This window comes from Callorhinus ursinus, unplaced genomic scaffold (assembly GCF_003265705.2).
Source record: "Callorhinus ursinus isolate GAN/ISIS: 27379988/994484 unplaced genomic scaffold, GSC_fseal_2.0 scaffold3, whole genome shotgun sequence".
Taxonomy (NCBI): Eukaryota; Metazoa; Chordata; class Mammalia; order Carnivora; family Otariidae; genus Callorhinus; species Callorhinus ursinus.
Window position 1 is genome coordinate 73948508 of NW_027397065.1, and position 11105 is coordinate 73959612.

Here is an 11105-nt window from a genome sequence, read left to right on the forward strand (position 1 = left end):
AGTAAAGTTGTAGCAAATAGCAAGATTTCATTCTTTTTATGGCTGAATAATATTCCATTGAATATATATACCACTCCTTCTTTAGCCATTCATTTACCAATGGACACTTAGGCTGCTTCCATAATATGGCTATTGTAAATACTGCTGCAATAAACATAGGGTACATGTATCCTTTGAATTAGTGTGTTTGTATTCTCTGGGTAAATACTCAATAGTGTGATTACTGGATCATAAAGTAGTTCTATTTTTAACTTTTTGAGGAAACTCCATACTGTTTTCCTCATTGGGTGCTCCAGTTTGCATTCCCATAAACAGTGCAAGAGGGTTCCTTTTTCTCCACATCCTTGCCAACACTTGCTGTTTCTTTTGTTTTTGATTTTAGCCAATCTGACAGGTGTGAGGTGATATCTCCTTCTAGTTTTGATTTGCATTTCCCTGATGATAAGTGATGATGAGCATCTTTTCATGTGTCTGTTGACCATATGTCTGTCTTCTTTGGAGACTTGTCTGTTCATGTCTTTTGTGCACTTTTTAATTGTGTTATTATTAGTAGTATTTTTTTTTTTGGTGTTGAGTTGTATCAGTTTTTTATAGATTTTGAGTACTAACCGTTTCTTGGTATGTTATTTAAAAATAAATTCTCCCATTAGGTAGGATGTCTTTTAGTTTTGTTGTTGTTGTTGTTTTCCTTTGCTGTGCAGAAACTTTTTATTTTGATGTAGTCCTAATAATTTATTTTTGCTTTTATTTCCCTTGTCTCAGCGAAATAAAAAAGGTCCTCTGGCTTTGCAGCAGGACAACAGGATCCTAGTCGAGATTGAGTAGTTTCCTCTCATCTAGGGTGCAAAGTAATTTTATAATTTTAAAAGTGTAAAGGTCCATTACCAATCAATTTCTTAAGGGCAAAAAAGTAAAAATCAACATAGGTATAAAAGTATACTACAAAGCCATATTTTTTTAATTGTTCTGCCAAAAAAATCAGGAAAATAAAAGGCTAAAGAAATATACCAGAAAGGTCAGAAATATAAGTGCATAGGTAGATATATGACAAAGATGGTAACTGAAATACATAGAAAGGGGTGGAATATTTAGTAGTTGATTTAAAGCAATCTGACACACTACATGCAAGAAAATAAGTGGCCTATACAGTTGGTAACTATAGTGTATTTTGGGGAATGAAAGGGAATTTGAAAACAACATAATTTTTTATTGCAGGACGATATCAGACAAACACTAAGGAATATAGTGAACAGGAAACTAGATGTCTATTCAGCAATGTAGATTGAACTAACAAACATGATGCATGAGAAAGATCAAGAAGTGAAAAATGTATATGCCAAAATATTCATGTAAATTAAGCACTACATAACCAGGACAAAAACCACAGCTAAAGGCATGTGCTCAAAGACATATACTAAAGGACATTTAATGTTTTTTGAGGAGAATATCTACTGGAGTTAGGGAAATGACAGTGGGAATTAAGAATAAAGTGGAAAGAAGGGGGAGGAAATGATGGCAGAGGAGTAGAGGACCCTATTCCAACCGGTCTACTGAATTGAGCTGGACATCCACCAGACCACTCTGAATACCCACAAAATCAGCCTGAGATGTAAGAAGATATATCTGGATATCTACAAACAGAATATGTCAGGTGGTTGGTTTCGAGGTATGAAGTGGGAGCCATGATTCCACAGGCATATATTGGAAGATAAACAGAAGGGGGAGGGAGCTGAGGGGATCCTGCACCGCCGGTGAGCAAAAGCCTCTCATGCTGGGGACCGGGCACAGACTTAAAGACTGGTAGTGGCAGGGAAAGGACTTTAGGGCAGCCCCCCAGACTGAAACCTGGAGTGGCGGGACTGTGCCTATGAAGTGGGGGTGGCTGGTAGTTTTAGAGGCACAAAGGGCAGAGACATGCTCCCATGCCCCACCTGGAGGTGAGGACTGGGAAAGTTGCTGAGGGTCACACAACCTAGGATGCTGCAGTTTATAGCAGCACAGACAGAAACGGAGATAGTGTGGCCTGGAGAGCTCACTGAAGAACAGATTGTGATCTCTCTGCTCAGAGGCAGAGGGTTGGAAATGATGTCTTCTGCTCTGACTCTACTCTGACTCTCTGAAGAGACATGGAAAGCCACCAGAGAACAAAAGCCCAAAAAAGTGGTTTTTACTGAGCTCCCCCCCACAGGGGGCAGGGCAACTCTGTCCAAACAGGGTTGCCTGAGTAACAGTGTGGCAGGCCCCTTTCCCAGAAGATAGGCTGGGAGAACAAAAGGCTGACAACCCTAAGGTCCCTATAAAACAGGTGCATCTTGCTTGGGTTGTGGTCAATAATTTGGACTCTGTACATTTCCTCAACCACCCCTCAACAGAATGACTAGGAGGAGCAGCCCCCAAAATAGAAAAGACTCAGAGACTGTGACTTCTACCACAGATTTACAAACGGATACAGATATAACCAAGTTGTCAGAAATGAACTTCAGGGGAATAGTTATGAAGATGATACCTAGAATGGAGAAATCAATTAATGGCAACATGGAGTCTCCAAGGGCAGAAATGAAAGCTGAACTGGCAGAACTTAAAAATGCTATCAATGAGATCCAATCTAATCTAGATATCTAACAGCAATGGTAAGTGAGGCAGAAGAACGAATTAGTGATCTAGAAGACCAATTGACATAAATGAAGGAAAAAGAGGAGGCCAGGGAGAAACAACTCAAAATCCATGAAAACAGAATCAGAGAAATAAGTGACACCATGAAACGTTCCAATGCCAGAATTATTGGGATCCCTGAGGGTGTGGAGAGAGAGAGAGGACTAGAAAATATATTTGAGCAAATCATAGCTGAGAACTTCCCTAATCTGGTGAATGAAACAAACATTCATGTCCTAGAGGTAGAGAGGACCCCTCCCATGATCAAGGAAAACAGGCCAATGCCCCAGCATGTAATAGTAAAACTCGCAAATCTTAGACCAAGGAAACCATCTTACGGGCAGTTAGGGGGAAGAGATTCCTTAGGTACAGAGGGAGGAACATCAGGCCTATCCACAGAGACCTGGCAAGCCAGAAATGGCTGGCAAGACATATTCAGTGTACTAAATGAGAAGAACATGCAGCCAAGAATACTTTATCTGGCAAAGCTGTCATTTAGAATGGGTGGAGAGATGCAGATCTTCCAAAACTGGCAGAAACTGAAAGAATATGTGACCACTAGGCTGGCCTTACAAGAAATATTAGGGGGGTTCTATAAAAGGAGGAAGACCCCAAGAGTGATATAGAACAGAAATTTACAGAGAATCTATAGAAACAAAGACTTCACAGGCAACATGATGACAATAAATTCTTATCTTTCAATAATCACTCTCAATGTGAACAACCTAAATGATTCCATAAAACAGCACAGGGCTGCAGATTGGATAAAAAAACAAGAACCATCAATATGCTATCTACAAGAGACTCATATTGAACCTAAAGATACATCCAGACTGAAAGTGAAGGGATGGAGATCCATCTTCCATGCTAAAGGACATCAAAAGAAAGCTGGGGTAGCATTTCTTATGTCAGAAAATTAGATTTTAAAACTGTAGTTAGAGACACACAGAAGAACACTATATCATTCTTAAAGGGTTTATCCAACAAGAAGATCTATCAATTTTAAATATCTATGCCCTCAACATGGGAGCAGCCTTCTACATCTACATAAGCCAACTGTTAACCAAAATAGTCATATTGATAATAATACATTAATTGTAGGAGACCTCAACACTCCACTCTCAGCAATGGACAGATCATCTAAGCAGAAAATCAACAAAGAAACAAGAGCTTTGAATGACACACTGGACCGATGGACTTCATAGATAGATACAGAACATTCCACCCTAAAACAACAGAATACTCCTTCTTCTCAAGCACACACAGAACTTTCTCCAGAATAGACCACATACTGGGTCACAAATCAGGTCTCAACCAATACCAAAAGACAGATTATCCCCTGCAATTTCTTAGAGCATAATGTTTTAAAACTGGAACTCAATCACACACACACACACACACAAAAAAAATTGGCAGAGAATCAAACACTTGGAAGCTAAAAGATCACTCTGCTCAAGAATGTTTGGGTCAATCAGAAATCAAAGAAGAACTTAAACAATTCATGGAAACCGTTGAGAACGAAAACACATCGGTCCAAAACCTATGGGATACTGCAAAGGCGGTACCAAGGGAGAAATACATAGCCATCCAAGCCTCACTCAAAAAAATAGAAAAATCCCAAATTCACCAACTAACTCTACAGACCTTAAAGAACTAGAGAGAAGACAACAAACGATGCCTAAGCCATGCGTTAGAAGATAAATAATTAAGATTAGAGCAGAGATCAATGAATTAGAAACCAGAAACACAGTAGATCATATCAATGAAACTAGAAGCTGGTTCTTTGAAAGAATTAATAAGATCAATATACCACTAGCCAGACTTATCCAAGAGAAAAGGAAAGGACCCAAATTAATAAAATTATGAAAGAAAGGGGAGAGATAACGACTAACACCAAGGAAATAGAAACTATTATTAGAAATTATTATCAACAACTCTATGCCAATTATTAAGAAACCTGGAAGAAATGGATGCCTTCCCGGAAACCTATAAGGTACTAAGACTGAAACAGGAAGAAATTGAAAACCTGAATAGGCCAATAACCAGTAACGAAATTGAAGCAGTGATCAAAAACCTCCCAAAAAACAAGAGTCCGGGGCCTTAAGGATTCCCTGGGGAATTCTACCAAACATTCAAAGAAGAAATAATACCTATTCTACTGAAGCTGTTTCAAAAAATAGAAACAGAAGGAAAGCTTCCAGACTCATTCTATGAGGCCAGCATTACCTTAATCCCCAAACCAAGCAAAGACACGATCAAAAAGGAGAATTTCAGACCAATATCCCTGAGGAATATGGATCCCAAAATTCTCAACAGAATCCTGGCTAATAGGATCCAATAATACATTAAAAGGATCATCCACCACTACCAAGTGGGATTTATTCCCAGACTACAAGGGTGGTTCAACATTTGCAAATCAACCAATGTGATAAAGCACATTAATAAGAGGAGAGAGAAGAACGATATGGTCCTCTCCATGGATGCAGAAAAAGCATTTGACAAGATACAGCATCCTTTCCTGATTAAAACTCTGAATTCAGATTATAGGGATATAGGGAACATTCTTCAAGTTCATAAAATCTGTCTATGAAAAACCCACAGTGAATATCATTCTCAATGGGGAAAAGCTGAAGAACCTTTCCCTTAAGATCAGGAACACGTCAAGGATGCCCGCTCTTGCCACTTTTGTTCAACACAGTACTAGAAGTCTTAGCAACAGCAATCAGACAGCGAAAAGAAATAAAAGCTATTCAAATTGGCAAAGAAGAAGTCAAACTCTCTCTTTTCACAGACGACATGATACTTTATGAGGAAAATCCAAAGACTCCACCCCCAAATTACTAGAACTCATACAGCAATTCAGTAATGTGGCAGGATACAAAATCAATGCACAGAAATCAGTTGCTTTCTTCTACACTAACAATGCAACTGTAGAAAGAGAAATTAGAGAAATGATTCCGTTTACAATAGTACCAAAACCCATAAGATGCCTTGGAATAAACCTAATCAAAGAGGTAAAGGATCTATACTCTAGGAACTACAGAACACTCATGAAAGAAATTGAAGAAGACACAAAAAGATGGAAAAACTTTCCATGCTCATGGATCGGAAGAATAAACATTGTTAAAATGTCCATACTACCCAGAGCAATCTATACCTTCAATGCCATCCCAATCAAAATTCCAATAACATTTTTCCATATGTTAGAACAAACAATCCTAAAATTTGTATGGAATCAGAAAAGACCCTGAATTGCCAAGGAAATGTTAAAAAAGAAAAACAAAGCTGGGGGCATCATGTTGTTAAATATCAAGCTATATTACAAAGCTGTGATCACCAAGACAGCATGGTACTGGCACAAAAACAGACATATAGACCAATGGAACAGAATAGAGAGCCCGGATATGGACCCTCAACTCTATGGTCAAATAATCTTCGACAAAGGAGGTAAAAATATGCCGTGGAAAGAAGACAGTCTCTTCAATAAATGTTGCTGGGAAAATTGGACAGCTATAAACAGAAGAATGAAGCTCGACCATTCTCATACACCATGCACGCAGATAAACTCAAAATGGATGAAAGACCTCAATGTGAGACAGGAATCCATCAAGATCCTAGAGGAGAACATAGGCAGTAACCTCTTTGACGCTGGCCACAACAACTTCTTTCAAGATACATCTCCAAAGGCAAGTGAAACAAAAGGGAAAATGAACTTTTGGGACTTCATCAAGATAAAAAGCTTCTGCACAGCAAAGGAAACAGTCAACAAAACAAAGAGGCAACCCACAGAATGCGAGAAGATATTTGCAAATGACACTACAGACAAAGGGCTGATATCCAAGATCTATAAAAAACTTCTCAAACTCAACACCCAAAAAACAAATAAGTCAAAAAGTGGGCAGAAGACATGAACAGACACTTCTCCAAAGAAGACATACAAATGGCTAACTGACACATGAAAAAATGTTCAGCATCATTAGTCATCAGGGAAATTTAAATCAAAACCACATTGAGACACGACCTTACACCAGTTAGAATGGCGAAAATTGACAAGGCAAGGAACAACAAATGTTGGAGAGGTTGTGGAGAAAGGGGAACCCTCTTACACTGTTGGTGGGAATGCAAGTTTGTACAGCCACTTTGGAAAACAGTGTGGAGGTGCCTCAGAAAATTAAAAATAGAGCTACCCTATGACCCAGCAATTGCACTCCTGGGTATTTACCCCAAAGACACAGACGTAGTGAAAAGAAGGGCCATATGCACCCCAATGTTCATAGCAGCAATGTCCACAATAGCCAAACTGTGGAAAGAGCCGAGGTGCCCTTCAACAGATGAATGGATAAAGAAAATGTGGTCCATATATACAATGGAATATTACTCAGCCACCAGAAAGGATGAAAACCCAACTTTTATATCTACATGGATGGGGCTGGAGGAGATTATGCAAAGTGAAATAAATCAAGCAGAGAAAGTCAGTTATCACATGGTTTCACTTATTTGTGGAACATAAGGAATAGTATGGAGGACATTAGGAGAAGGAAGGAGAAATCGGAGGGGGAGACGAACCATGAGAGATTATGGACTCTGAGAAATAAACTGAGTGTTTTAGAGGGTAGGGGTTGGGGGGATAGGTTAGCACGGTGATGGGTATTAAGGAGGCACATACTGCATTGAGCACTGAGTGTTATATGGAAATGGTGAATCATGGGACACTACATCAAAAACTAATGATGTACTGTATGGTGACTAACATAATAAAATAAAATAAAATTAAACAAATAATGCTAATAATGTGTTGTAAACAAGAGCCCACCTCTGGCATTTTAAATTAGAATATAAATTATTGAGTAAACTAATTCATATTATGTTGGTTTGGGGCTCTAGATTCTGTTTCATCTATATTTGGTTTATTTCCACATTAATAACACATTCTTGAACTACTTTTATTCTTTTTAAATGTTACCTTCCAGAGTTCTTACTCCTTCACTTTATTCATCATTTTCAAATCTTCTTGTTGGAAGAGTTCATCAAGTCGAAGTTAATGCCCTAGCTCAGGTATAAGTCCTAATAACAGCTGACCCTTCAGTACATACAGCTGAATGGATGCATAGAAAAAGCGGCCACCGCAGTGCTTGGTGGAATGGAGTATTGCCAAGGAGGCCAGATACACTTGAAATACAATGACTTGGTTAATATCATAACAGCTTTTCTTGTATGTTGTAAACAATGCCCAAGGCAATTGACAAAGAAGTCTGGGTCATCCACTGGAGTTCACAAATTTTGAGGGATTATCAAATTGATTATACTGACTCCTCCCTCCAAGTGAATTTCTAAATATGCTTTGGTTTGTGTGGATCCTGAATCTGGCCTAACCCAAGTTTACCCTATTGCTGCCCAAACCAGGCTACCACCATTAGGGGATTAGAAAAGCTGTGCATCATGTACAGATACCCTCATTGAATAGATAGTGATTGGGCATCACATTTCAAAGGTCATTATATGCTAGTCTGGGCAAAAGAATATGACACCGAATAGATCTCCCATATAATCTACAAGCAGCATGGTTGGTAGAAATAAAGAATGGAATATTTGTGCAGAGGATGAAATTACTAACAATAAAACCACATTGGCTGGGTGGACTAAAGTACTATACCAGGCTTTAATAAGTCTGAATAATCAACCAGCAGGGTCTGTTGCCTTATATGCCAGACTGATTCAAAAGGATGCATGTACCCCAATGTTTATAGCAGCATTATCAGCAATAGCCAGATAATGGAAAGAGACCAAAAGTCCAGGGACTGATGAATGGATAAGAAGCTCCATTTTATATATATATATATATATATAGGAGTATTAATCAACCGTGAAAAACAATGAAATCTTGCCATTAGCAATGATGTGGAAGGAGCTAGAGAGTATTATGCTAGGTGAAATAAATCAGTCAGAGAAAGACAAATACCATATACATTCACTCGTGTGGAATTCAAGAAACAAAACAAATGAACATGGGGAGAAAAAAGAGAGAAGTAAACCATAAAACAAACCCTTAACTATAGAGAACAAACTGAAGGTTACTGGCAGGGAGGTGTTTTGGGGGATGGGTTAAATGGGTGATGGGTGTTAAGGAGGGCACTTGTGTTGAGCACTGGGTGTTGTATGTAAGTGATGAGTCACTAAATTCTACACCTGGAACTAATACTACACTGTGTGTTATCTAACTGGAGTCTAAATAAAAACTTGAACTACAAATAATAAAAGAAAAGAAACAGAAGTAGAAAAGGCTTTATCTACTGGAATTTTCAATGTGATGTCCCACCAGGATGGGTGAATTACTTTGCACCCTGGATGAGGGGAAACTACTCAATCTCTACTAGGATCCTGTTGTTCCACTGCAAGCCAGACTGTTGAAATACACTATGCCTGAAATAAAACATGCATCATTGAAAGAAGGGAGGAAATGAGGGGCCTGGTTTAGTACATCTTGCTCCCAGTCCATCTCCTTATCCCTGACTGTGCCCCCATTCCTAGCCAACATGTATGGTATGCACAACCTGGTCAAGTTCCTAAAGCTGTCAATCTCCTCAAGACTAAGTGGCATGTTCTGTTTTCCATCGGTATGACCATTTGGCTGCCATCATTTTTTCCCCTCCATTTGTCTGGAAGATATTTTGGCACACAGAGAAGACCTCACTAAGTTCATTCAACAAGCCTTAAATGATAGCCAACAAAGCCTGTCCTTATTGACCATTGGAATATCTGTAATGAAATAAAAGCTTTTCTCCAAAACAGGAATTATTACATTATTACAGCCTTGCAAGGAGGCACTTATGCCATTATCCATGTGCTCATAGCTGATGAGTCTGCTTATGTATCATCTTTGTAAATCACATTTTATGTCATTTTACCCTGAGTGATTCAACCCCCAGTCCAGAGGCTTAGTAATTCAGTATTTCAGATCATAAGGGTCTTGGTAGAAAAAATGCTACTTATTTTGGGGATCATTATCTTGATCTGTGTATTCTCTTGCATGGACCTATATTGTTGCTGTGGTATCTGCCCCTAATGCAGCCAGATAGCTGCTAAATGAGCCATCTCCAAGATAATGAAACCACTTGCTGACCACTCAGGGTACACTGAAAGAGAAGGGGGCTTTCAAGATTGTAAAAGCAGGTCTGAGGGGTAGAGTTTCAGAGAAGGTAATCAGAAGGATGTGATCGCCAGTCAATCCAATAGCTGGACACAGGTAATCAGAATTTCTCACCCTTTCCTATCCTTGCAATGTACATTTCATCTACCATTCCCAGATTCAGAGCTGTTTTAAGGTTGTAGTCTTGAGAGAGTGAGGTATTGTTGAAACTATTGGACTGAGTATGTGATTGCACCCAGTGAAAGCCTCTATAATATACACTTAGGACTCTAGCAGGTGGATGCAGAGATCTACTCATCTTTTGGCTGCCCAAGACAAGCTGTATATGTGTTCTCTTGCTTATTAAATCTTACAGAACCAACACTTCTAAAATAACACATTTTAGAATTTGCCTGAAATTTATCTTTTTTCTGAAAGACTATTAAATTTTTATATCTTTTTAAAAAATAAATCATTTTGTTGTTGGTGTCATATAATTGCTTGATATACTTGATGTATATTTTCTGTTGCTCTACATACTTAGCAGTCGTGGGATAATCTATTTGATAATACCTAGCATCAATTCAGTGTATCCTATATATATGTAAATTAAGTTATCTACTATTTTATTTATTTTGAGCTGTCATTTTCCAGATCTCATGTTAGGGCCATAAAATAAAGTATTTCAAAAAGTTGTTAATTTTATTATTTGAATAAATGATAAAATATATTTCTTTTTTTTTAAGATTTTTATTTATTTATTTGAGAGAGAGAGAGAATGAGAGGCAGAGAGCACGAGAGGGAAGAGGGTCAGAGGGAGAAGCAGACTCCCTGCTGAGCAGGGAGCCCGATGTGGGACTCGATCCTGGGACTCCAGGATCATGACCTGAGCCAAAGGCAGTTGCTTAACCAACTGAGCCACCCAGGCGCCCCTGATAAAATATATTTCTAACAGTCCACCTTGGCCAGATTCCTTAGTGTGGAGTCATCTTTGACTACTTTTACAATTATTTTATGGGTTTATGGAGAAGCCTGCTTCTCCCTCTCCCACTCCCCCTTGTGATTCATATGGTTTGTGTTTCTGAAAGAAATATAGCAACTAATTTTTAGGGGACTTTTAAGCCTTATTTTAATATTTACTGGAAGAAGTATAATATTATTAATCCAGTTATTTTCTTGTATGCCTTTTTTTTACTTGTATACCTGTTTTTAAAATGTATGCTTGCACATATTTTTCTTGATAATGTTTACCCAAGTTTTATGCATGTTATTTAAAAATTTTACTATTGTTTTCAATTTTATACCTTAATACTTAGTAACTTACTTC